We start from the raw sequence: 13,465 nt of genomic DNA, 5'->3' as shown, positions 1-13,465 counted from the left end.
AAAGAATACACATAATTTACTTGCTCATGTTCATAAGTGCAGCAAAAAAACACAAATTAAAATTGAAAAAGCTATAGTTAAGCGGTCTAAAATAGTTCTATTTTTCGCTTGTTGCGCTCTCGTCAGTGGAATGTTTTTAAACAGTAAGAATATTAATTGAAATAATAATAATAAAAAGATTGCTAATAATAATAAAAATATTGCTTCCCCATGCCAAATTCTCAGTCGATGTAGCGGTATTTCCTTGTAGCAGCATGCTATAAGAAATTCGATGTATATACTGAGCTTGTGGTACCGAGCCGGAGTCATGGAGCAGGAGCTCCACCAAAAGGTTAAAAGTTAGGTTTAAAGTTATGAACTAAGGCAAGCTGCATATATGACTTGTTATTGCATTTGGCCTAAGAGTTGTTGATTCAATAATTAAAATACGAAAAACACTTGTTTTTCACAAAAACACGTGTTTTTTCAAAGGAATGAAATGTTAAATTAAAAAACATGTTTTTTGCCCACCAAACAGTGGGTCAAGTGGTGGACAAAACCTAAAAAAAAAATGTTTGTTTTATCAAAACCATATATTAAAACATAATTTTTAATACTCTCATTAAAAAATTTGAAAATTGTTTCAAGTATAATAGTATCTTTTAAAACCACAAAATTCAGTTGCGGTTTGATGTATAATGAAATTTTTTTTTTGTAAAAAGCGTGAAATTTTCATTTTTTATGCATAGCTATAGTAAATAGTAACTTTTAAAGTTTTATGAGCTTACGGAATTAGTGTATATATATTTAAACTATTTAACAGTAAAGTGCTACGAAAAAAATATAAAGTAAAGATCAGCCTTTATAATATACTTATAATCTGGTTTTAAAATAACGAGGTAAATTTTTAACATTTAATACTTTTATTTTGTACAAAAAGTGTCACATAAATTAGGGAACCGAAGAGAACCTATAATAAATACTTGAACTTGTAAATGTAATATGTATACAACCTATTTGGACTATATACACTGCCCCTAACTTCTCCTTTTGGGTTTCTTTAACATTTTTAAATAATGACTTGTAGCTTATGTTATTTGCTTGAAATCAACTTTTATTTCTTGTAAACAAAAATATGTTATTTTGTTTGTTATTTTATTCAACACAAATAGCACTGTTAACCTAACAGTTTTTTCGTTTGTTTTTTTAGTATTAATATAAAAATTGGTGATATTTACGGACTTATACGACAAAATAAAATAGTTCCTAATGATATACCATTCTTTTCATCAAAATTAACCGTTCTAGTTTCTGCAGATATTAAACTAAAGGATTCTGAGTGAAAAACTTTATAAAAATTATAATGTAAAAAGTTGATAGCTGCATACAATGTTAATACTCATTTTGAGAGAAGTAATGCAAATTGGCTAGCTCAAGGTTTTCAATACACCTACGGTACATTAAATGCTGCATCATCAGTTAATGAAGTTGAGAAATAATATTGCTCTTTCGGAAAAGCTTATAACAGAACAAAAAGAATAAGCTTAACAATATTTTTAATATTTTATTTAGCCATAAATTACTTCGTGCAACAAAATTGAAACTAAGAAGTGAGTTTAAGTACAAAACTGGCGCAAAAGTTTCTGTTATTTAAAATAAAAACCTTTTAAAAAGTTCGGCGTTTTGCAAACACGGACCATTGAATGATCAATTAACAGTAAAATATGTTTTTAAAAATTTTGAAATTTTAAACGTTTTAAACAATGAAACATTAAATGTTTCAACATTTATTAAATTATTGTTATTTTAAATTAAACCTGATTAGATATATTCATCTGATGAAGCTTTAGCTCTCATTATTAATGGTGATATATCAAAATCAACATACCAGCTCCTAAGAAATGTTGCTGAAAAAACGGCTGCCACATATATCCTTTATATAAAGGTATAGGATCTTCAAAAGCTAAATGCTATCCCAAAAACATTCAAATAGATGGCTATTAGGTACAAATACCGCTAAAAGCTCTTCTAAAACACACTCCTAAAAAGCTATGTGGTATACAAGCTACTGTGCTAATCACAATGCTTAGGAATTAACTAAGCTGGTGTTTAGATGTAAGGCTGGTTTTGATGGTGCTACAGGATATAATGTTTACAAATACCTATGGAAATCAGTACTGATTTCCAAAGGTACCTTTTATAGTACCTTTGGAAATCAGTAGACTTTATAATAATAAAAACGTGATGATATTATTTATCCAGAATGTGCGGCTAATAGATTAAAAATTAAAAAAATACATTTTTATATATAAAGATGATAAATAATCTACAGCCTTATTCAAAACGTCGTGGACATATAATAATATCAATAGAGTTTCAAATCTATATATTCATTTATGTTTTCTATATATTTATCTATATATTTCAAATCTATTATATAATATTGGTAATAGAGTTTCAAATCTAGTGATAGACTTTTATTTTTTCTGAAGTAAGTGCGCATTTTTATTTTTAAAGTTTGTTGCATCAATTTTTTTTTAAGTTTATTCCACCAAAAGAGTTTGTTATTCAGTTAAACGATTTTAAGAAGTTATTAAGAAAAGAAGGATTTGAAATTAAAAAATTGTAAATCCGCGTTTTTAAAGTTTTATAAAGTTTGTTAAATAATTTTAAGAATTAGCAACTAACTAAACTTTATAATAAAAGTAAATATATCTTAATACAAAGTGATTCTTTGTATGTCCAAAGAATCACTTTGTATTAAGATATATTTACTTTTATTATAAATTTTAGTTAGTCGCTAATTCTAAAAATTATTAAACAAACTTTATAAAACTTTAAAAACGCGGATTTACAATTTTTTAATTTCAAATCCTTCTTTTCTTAATAACTTCTTGCACTCAAGGGTTTTAGTAAAAAAAAAAAAAAGATCAAAATAATTTTGTCCACCCTATGTCTAATATTCTACTAATGGTGCACATTGGGTCTCCGGCCCAATGTGCACCATTAGTAGAGGGACGTCTCAGGGAAAAGTTTAAAAGCGAAAGAACGTTAGAAGCAATAACCGGGAAATCGAGTATCGTGATAAGTTCAACAACAACAACAATGTTATTATTGAGATAATTTTTTGTGATTTTTTGTTATTACTGTCATGCGGGGCTACCGTTATGCAGGGCTACCGTCATACTTGAGCTAACTGGGGTTACTTGAACCCGAAAAAATAAAATGTTTATTTACTTGTTATTTTTTATAGAGTTATTTGGTATGAAAGTAAATAAGTTAATTATACTCTTGCTCAAATCAAGTAACATAAAAAAAAAAAGGTTAAACTTTTTTGCAAGAAGTGATCAAAAAATTATTTTTTTGAAAGGAAACTACAATAATGGTCAAAATTTAGTGTAAAACTTTTGTCTGTCCGACATATCCAAAAAAGATAAAAATTATTTAACAACATTTCTTAAAAGAAGTATCAGTTGCTACAAAATGTAGCAATTATAATTGCCTTTAATTTTTATTATTTTTGTTAAAAAAAAATTGTATTTATGTTTGAAGTTCAAAATTGGGGCTACTTGAACCTAAATGTAATTGTAGCTGCTTGTGTTTGAAAATGATTAAATTTGTTTACCATTAACATTAAACCCCAAAGTGTAATAATATATTTAAAAGGATTAGATATTCATTTTATTTTAACCATGCTTTTAATATTTGTTAGGTTATAAAATGCATACCTAAATAATGTTGATGGTTGGTTAAAGCTATTGTTATACACCTTTTTGCGTATACTTACTATCATAACTGGTTCTACCAGAATGGTTCGCAGATATATAAGAAAATTGAGATCTAGAGCTTACTAAGACTATACCAATCAAAACTTAGAGCAAGCCTGTATTAATATTGAACGTGGAGCTATGAGTCGACATTTTGCTGCAGAACAACTTAGAATCAGCTGTTCCAGCATTTAAAGAGCTGTTCAAAGACGCCGCTTTACTATCACAAAGAAATATGCAAGGCATCCAGCTGTCTTCACGCCTGAAGAAGAAATGTCATTTTGTGATCACTTGAATAAAGTTTCAACTTTTGGCTACCCACTGTCATCATTTGATCTTCGAATTATTGTGAAATTCTATCTAGATTGATTACGGAGTGATCTTCAATGTTTCAATGAAAATCTCCCAGGTTTTGAATGGGTAAAAGCCTTTATTAGAAGACATCATCAGCTATCGGAGAGATTTGACGACACCTCAAAAAGGGGAGGGCTTTTTACACTATGGGTTCAAGTAGCCCCACAACAGGGGCTACTTGAACCCAACTTTAATCCCCCAAAAAAGGGGGGACCGAAGTCTATCCAAATATTTTTTTATCTACAATCATCATTACTAATTAATAAGTTCATGAATTAGCAGCAACAAGTTTTTTTTACATTGACATAAGTATGAGAGAGAACCACAAACATCAACACGTATCAAATTCGGGTCCAAGTAGCCTCATATGACAGTATTTAAATGTTATATTATAGATTATTTTGCGTTTAGATTTTATTTTTTTCAAATTTTTTATATTTTTTATTGTAGTTAATTATATTTTAGAATTATTTATATATTTGGTATTCTAGCTGAGAGTTATAGTTACAGTTAGAGTTAATTAAATTAAAGAAATAAAAAAAATTATTTTATATAGTTTATTTATTTATTTGGTATTCTAGCTGAAAATAATAGTTACAGTGCGACAAAAAGGTATAAAATCTTCCATAAAAAATTATTTTTGCAAAACAAGTTCTCTGATAAAAAATAGACTTGCATAATATCTTATTGATGTTATTTCATTTTAGTTTCTTTTTCTGATATTTATACATTACATTTCATGCAAAAGATTGTTTCTTTGTTTAAATAAAAATTATTCATAAAATTGAAAAAATGCAAGTTAATAATGTGCTTTTACTTTGATTAGGTATGGTGAGTTAGGCTGTTTACCCTTGATACTTTTAGAAATGAGTTAAACCTCAAACTAATTTAACTATTTCTACTTTTAGAAATAGTTAAACCTTAAGAAAATTTTGATTCATAAACTAAAAGCCAGGGCAAATATATCAACACAACATATTTTAAAAAGTGACATAAAGGTTAGTTTTTAATATAAGTTATTATCTAGTAGATCATATCTACATATGTTACTATTTATGTAAATTAAGGCAAATTTTTATCAGTTTATGTTTATCAAGTTGATCACTTATGCTTATGATCTCTTATAAGAAACAATGTTCTTTTTGTAAAATTATTTTTAAACTTATGTATGCACTGACTATTTTGGTCCTGAAGTTAATATTTTCTCTTGCTATTTGATGTATTTGCGGATTGGTAGGGTTACATATTATTCTTTGCTGATTTTTTACAAATATATTGTAGATGTATGTTTTTGAAATTCTATATTTATTTTAAGCGCAGTTTTTGGACAAATGTTGATAGATTTTAGCGTTCTTAAGTAAATCTGCTTTATTTTGCGTTTAATTTTGAGATTCCTTACACTCAGTAATAGTGCGCTTTGAATATGCAACATGGTTCTTTGAGTCTTTTAATTAGGTAAATAAACTAAAGCTGCATTGTCATTATTGGTCTGTGTTTATTTCTACATTTAAGCCAATTCTTAGGTAAAGAAAAAGAGGTTAAGAAACTATTTGATATTTTTAATTTATATGAGGTTTAATAAATTATTCTTGTTGAGAACGGAAGTGTCACAACTTATTATAGTTTTATATTAAAGCTTTAAAACTTATCAACCTTTTTTAAATTAGCTTTATACAAAAAATAAACAGAACATTGAAAAAAATAAAAGTGTTTACAATAAACAACCCTTGAAATATAAATGCTTAATTGTTGGTGTGCAAAGACCTTTTGCTTATAAAAATTGCGCAAATAATCAGTCTTTGAATATATTGTCAACTTATGATGTATTATTAAATTTATACGGATACATTAATGCAATCAAATTGTTTAATATAACTCTTGTACCATCTCATTTTTTGTTAGAATTAAAGAAACATAGCTGTGATCAGAGCTAAAAGCATTTTTAACGCCTAAAAAAACGAAGATATTTTTTTTTCAGTGAGCAAATCCAAGTTTTGTTGTTATTGTAAAATCCAGACCCAATTTATTAAAACAAGCCTCCACCGTGGATGATAAATAAAAGTGAATGCAACAGAAAAACTTTATTAAAATGCAGTAAATTTTATTTATGTTTTTTAGTCAAAAAATTAATTTTTTTTGAACAGCTTTATGGGTTCATATTCTTTAATTTTTTTAAAAAGCTTTCAACCCAGTTACTGATAAGAAATTGATAGTTATACAAACTTCATCTTTTTTCTTCCAGTAACTTCTAACTCTAAAAGTGGTTGCTTGCAGCCTTGTTGGAAGTGAAGATGTTAAAAAAAAAAAGGACTTTCAATGTTGGCCCAACGTATTGTATTAGCTGGGAGGTTATGCATGTTACACTTTTTTTTTGTAACAAAATTCTTTTTTTTTTTGTAATAAAAAAATTACGAATGGAATAAACAAAGTAAATGATATAAAATTCCCAAAGAAGTAAACTAAAATTAAATTCATCTATAACCAGCAGTAATTTATGTATTAAAAACTATTTATTACTAATCTAGTTCAAAAACTATATAACAATATACTGAACATCAAGCAAATATGATAATAAAGGATATTACCAACCAATCTGTAGAAAAGATAATTAAATATTTGTGCTAAGTAATGCAAATAAAAGTTTTAATATAATTACCTCACAAATAATTCATAACATAATATTTAACAATAACAAACCATTTAGTTAAAACATAAAAAGTAAATAAGTTTCTCGCCAATCAATCATCACCATTGAAACTAGTTAAACTAATCAAGCACACTTTATAAGCTTTTTTATTTATGCAGAAGCTTTTCCACAATTAATAACTTAATTTTCAATTTTACATGCCAACGATCCAAAAAACATTACGCAGAATAATTTTTGAATTATTGGCATGTGTTTAAACTACAATAAAAACATAATGCAGAACTGCCTTCAAAAAATCTTTTAGGCATCAATCAAGAAGAATCCACACAGTTATTAATTAAATCATATCCTTGAAGTGTTTTAAACAATAAAAAAAAACCACAATACAAAATAAGAAGAAACTAGTCAAAAATAAAATAATCTAACACTACCTCTTTTTTGATATATGTCTGATAAAAACATTAGTTTTAACACAAATATTAAAATTTCACTTTATTTTGCACCAATATGATGGTACACAAAATAGAACCACTTTTACTTAACTAAATTTTTTTTGTGAATACAACTAGTTTCACCTCTTATCATTGGTATAAACACTCAATATTTACACTTTATTTAGGAGCAAAATTTATTATTATTTTGGCGCTACCACAGTTTCTCCTTCCCCCTCCCTTTTTTATATATATATTTTTTTTATTTCTGAATATGATAGAGAATTTTATGCTGATTAAGAATCGTAAAAAAAACATAGGTCTAAAAATTAACAAAAAGTGCTCTAATTCGCTGTTGAAGTTTAAAAAATTACCGTAAAAAATGCTAATATTCGCTATTTTTTAAAAACGTTTTACATCAAAGTTTACATTTTGAAATCAATCTTTTAGAAAATCTTTTTTTAATTACGTGACCCGGTTTTTATTGTTGTCAAATTATTATCAAATTAAATGTTTTTATGAATATAATATTTTATATATTTTTAAATGATTTTTTAAAAATTAATTTAAGATTATGCTTTTGTACATAAACCGACTGACAAATTGGGAATGGCACAACTAAATGCACATACATCGACTGACAAATAGGGATTGGCATGACTAAATGTACATGATTTGGGACAGGGTTAGGGTTTGGGCCAGAGATAAATCAGAAAATATTTTTTTTTTTTTTTTTTTTTTTCAATTTTTATTTTAGGTGCCCCAAGAAGTCCTAACGGTCTTGTCACAGAGCACCGCGGAAGTGCATTTAACCAGGAAGTTCACGCCTCCTTCCTTACCGTGACGCGAAAATTTTGTCCAGAGCTCGTTTCGAACCTGGATCTCCTGCTTATAAAGCAAGCGCTCTAACCACTGCGCCACGGCCGCACGAAAATGATGCATTCAGCATTTTTTAACAGTTTTGCTTTACATTGTTGATAAAAACCAGGCTTTTTTAAATTCATCCTTGAAAAGGATTTTAATTAAAACCAAGTACGAAAAAAATGGCGAGTATTAGCGTTTTTTAGTGTAATTTTTTAAACTTCAACAGCGAATTAGAGCACTTTCTGTTAATTTTCAGACCTATGTTTTTATATGGTTCTTAATCAGCATCAAAATTCTCTATCAAGGAGAAGCTGCAGTAGCACCTATTAACTTTATATTGGTTTTACTGGAACTAAAACATATAATACTTTATATGTTTTTAAACTTCTTTAAAAACATATAAATTATTATATGTTTTTAAAAAAGTGCATTCATAAAAAATTCTCTTTAATTTAGATTCAGGATGCTGTTATAATATTATATATTATACATATTATATAATTATGTATAGATTTTTATTAAAAATAGGTACTTCTGAAAATTAGTTTCCTATATTACATAAGATTTATATGGTATAAAACCTTTTCGTATGTATTGAAGTTTTTAAAGTTCATATTATTTAGAGTTACGTTTTTATAGCATATAAAAATTCAATTCACAAGAAAAGGATCTTATAGCGTTGTAAATAAGTAAAACATAATTAACTAATAAGTCAAGTTTTGTATACAATTTTATTTAGACATTAAATTTGGGATTGACAGTGTATTTATGATTATTTATTTGTTTGTTATAATATAAATATATATATATATATATATATATATATATATATATATATATATATATATATATATATATATATATATATATATATATATATATATATATAATATATTTAAAACAAAAAGTTTATACGCTGCCGTCTTAATTAAATTCAACAAATATATATATATATATATATATATATATATATATATATATATATATATATATATATATATATATATATATGTATATATATATATATATATATATATATATATATATGTATATATATATATATATATATATATATATATATATATATATATATATATATATATATATATATATATATATATATATATATTTGTTGAATTTAATTAAGACGGCAGCGTATAAACTTTTTGTTTTAAATATATTATTATATATTTGCTTTATTTATTTATTGTAAATATATAATAACATCAAAGTATATTTAAAACAAAAACTTTATACGCTGCCGTCTTAATTAAATTCAACAAATATGAATATCGTATAACAAGAATATGATTTAAAAAGATTATATATATATATATATATATATATATATATATATATATATATATATATATATATATATATATATATATATATATATATATATATATATATATATATATATATATATGAGGGACCTTTGCCAAGTGGAGCAAAGGTTCTTCATAGACCATCTCAAATTTTATTGGAACTTTTTGATTTTGTACATATATATGAGAAAAGCATGTTTTGAAAATTTTAGATCAATATCTTATATGGTTTTTAAGAAAACGCTATTTAAGTAGTGGGCTATTTCGCATGAAGTTTCACTCTACAAGAAAAAAGTTTTTTTCATCATTTTTAACAGCTAAAAACTTTTGAACAAGTTGGTTTTATACTTCAATTCTTTTAAGACAGCAAGTATGATATGGATACTTTTAAAAGAACAAAAAATTTAAATTCTGGCATTTTAACTTTTTCCATAATGGCGGGCTAAAGTCTATATTTTTGTTTTAAGATTGAAATTTTTTGTGATTTTAAAGAGCCTAATCTTAAAAACTAAAAAATTAATGCAAATCAAATTGTCTGTTGGTGGATAAATATTACACGTGGTGGATAAATATTAAAATAAATTAAAAAAATACACGTGGTGGATAAATATTAAAAAAAAAATCAGTTGATTAAAGAGCTGCATTCAAAAGTTATAGGTCATCAAAATGAGTCGGATCAAAATTTTTTTTAAATTGATCTGCGATGCAAATTTGTTACCTAAGATGGCACTTTTTTTTTCATAAAATTTCTTATACACATCAATCAAAGATTGTTAATTAATAAAAAACAAAAAAAATTAATGGGCACTTATTTATAATCCCAAAAGATAGTCTCTAAAAGTCAGGTAAATTTTCCATAAAAAAATCTGAAGTTATTAAAATAAATAAATGCATTTAATTAAATAATGTTATTTATTATAAAATAATAATCAAAAATACCAATGCTTATAGCCTTATAATCCCAATAGATAAAAACTTAGAACCTCATCCCCCCCTCCCTTATAATACAATATTTTTTAAATGAAAAACAAGCAAATTGTTTTACAATTTGTAAATTGTAGCGATAAAAAAAATTTACAAACGTTTTAAATACAAATATAATACACTAAATATTTTACAAGATTTGTTTATATATAACTTTAGAATATTTTTTTATATATAACTTTAGAATATTTGTTTATAACTTCAAATTTCAGTTGAAATTTTTTTTTTAGCTACTTAGACAATAAAATTTTAAGACAAACAAAATTAAAAAAATTCACAAAAAATTGAATTTCTCAAATAATAAAATAATCTCATTGATTTCTTTTAAGTTAATATTATAAAATCTTCCTCTATTCAACTGGACCTTAAGAGACTGTACTTTGCATATAATATGCATCAGGGATACCCAACAGAGATCATCTCTGCATGACCACGTGAATTTGTTAGATAAAGAAGACTTTTTCATAAATATAATATGAAGATTTTGATGCTCTTCTGAAATACTAAGAATATTTCCTAGATACTTAATTCCTTAGTTTAGTTTTTTGCAAATGACTAAGCGCCTATCTTTATCTAATTAACTTAGTGTTAATTCCGGTTTAATTATGAATGAAATATAATATTATTTGTTAATATAATAAACTCGTACTCATTAAAAACCAATTATTATATTATTTTTGTTCATCTTTTTATTTGAGGAACTCGATCACATTTTCATTTTCCGCCAAGTTTTGGCATGTTGCATTGCTTCGGTTTCTTAACATGCAGTTAATTTCTGGCTTGAAAAAACTACTTCAACTCTATCTCAATACCGTTTTTGTAACGCTCGACAAATGCTTGATACCTATCAAAACTTGAAGCTGGTGTAGTTGAGAAAGATGGTAATTGGTGTGTAGTTGGAGTAGGTGCTGCGGCGGCCGTTGAAGATGATATACTAGCTGCATTTAATATAATACATAGTAAGCCAAAATGAAGATTCATAGTGATAACAATTATTATATTGTTAGCCCAAAGTAGAACTGAATTTAGAACTGAACAATAATGTAATGTGTTTTAATAGTTGGACTCGAGCGGAGCGATTTTGCAGTGCTTCATCTTCATCTTCATATATATAAATGCTTCATCTTAAATATTGCTGATTCGTTTGAAAAATCGCAATTTACTTTTGTAGTGTTCATAGATCTATCAAAAGCCTTCGATACGATAGATCGTGAGATTTTTATTAAAAAACTAAAAAATTATGGAATCTGTGGTAATTTTCTAAAATATCTTAAGAGCTATTTAAGCGATCGTAAACAGTATATGCAAATCGATGTATCCTATACAACAAATTTACTAGATATAACATGTGGTGTCTCCCAAGGGTCTATACTAGGACCACTTCTTTTTCTCAATTATATTAATGATCTTTATTATGCCTCAAATTTAAAAACAGTAATGTTTGCTGATGACACAAACTTTTTCTGTCGAGCAATAATATCATAACACTATTTAATGACATGAACATTAAATAAAATTTCAAAATGGTTTAAGTCAAATAAGTTATCAATTAACATAAAAAAAACTAAATGGACTGTATTTTATCTAAAATCTATCTTTTGCTAAATGATATGCCTCAAATATATATAGATAATATTCAAATAAAACAATCAAAAGTTATACTTTTTCTTGGTGTTCTTATTGATGAAAACCTTACGTGGAAAAATCATATTGAAACCTTGCGCAACAAAGTTTCAAAAAATATATAGTATTATATAAAACGAGAAGTTTTGTAAATAGACACGCATTAATTCAACTTTATTACTCCCTTATTTAATGCCATCTAAATTTTTCAAATATCACATGGAGTAGTGCTAAATAAGTCAATTAGATCCTTTTTAGCGGCAACAAAAGTATCTAGCACGACTAATAAACTTTAAAGATCGTTTTACTCATGCAAAACCACTTTTATTCAAAATGAGTATTTTTAATATATACCAACTAAATGTTTTTACCATTCTTTTCTTTATATTTAAATGTAAGATAAACTTAACTCCTATATCAAAATTTATATGCAATAAAGCCCAAAAACAAATGTGATCTAAGAAATGACAATTTTATTTATCAACATTATTCGCATACAAATTTTGGAAGATCTCTTATATCTTATCGCGGAGCTTTTTTGTGGAACCAAATAGTTTTAAAAAATTTTGATTTTTCCCAAAGTTGAAATTTTTCTACTTTCAAAAACAAACTGAAAAAAGTTATTTTCTCAATAGATAATATTTTCGAGTTCTTCTGATCTCGTTTCTCTTTTATAAGTGTTATCTAAATGTAATTTAAAATATTTAAAATATACCTTATCTTATTTGTATGAAGGTTTTCTTAAAAGGTATTTACTTTTCATTTTATATATATATATATTTTTAAATAATTGGTTTATCATTTTTGTATTGTTAAACGGTTCTCGGTGACAGGATCTTACGAACCTCTTTGAGTTTCCATGTTCTCTTATATTATGTACCAACGACATTTTTACCAGAAAATATTTTTAAATGAACAAACAAAAAAAAAAAAAAAAAAAACTTGCATCCACCAAACTACCGAGTTTTTTAAACCGCTGAAATATGTGAACAATAATCTCCATAAATTTCTAAATTAATATCACGTCTAAAATGACAATAGTTTAAAAATAGAACACAAATAAAAATGTAAATAAAAATTTCATTTGTCGAATATAATCGTTTGTCAAATACGAATATTATAATCTTATTAATCGAATATGATTAAAATATATTTGTACTGGTGTTTTTTCCAATAAATATCTAGATTATCCAAAAATCTGTGCAAAAGAAACAAAAGAGCCATACGATGGTGTTGCTGTATATAAAACCAGATTACTAAACGTTGGTGCATTTATGCTCCTGCTGACAAAAACGCCAAACCACTGTTAAGAGATGGTTTTCCTCCAAAGATAGCATACATACATATAATTGCAGATACGTATATAATGAATAATTATTTTCTGATAGAACTCCACTTTAGTGAGTTAGGTTATTGATTCCAGCTATTAATAGTTATTAAATCCTCTGAATAATTAAACAGTTATAGGTTGAACATTTTCTATTAAAT

The sequence above is a fragment of the Hydra vulgaris genome, chromosome 15, assembly GCF_038396675.1.
Source record: "Hydra vulgaris chromosome 15, alternate assembly HydraT2T_AEP".
In the NCBI taxonomy this organism is placed as follows: Eukaryota; Metazoa; Cnidaria; class Hydrozoa; order Anthoathecata; family Hydridae; genus Hydra; species Hydra vulgaris.
The sequence above is the reverse complement of the archived record's forward strand: the minus strand, read 5'-3'. Positions refer to the sequence as shown.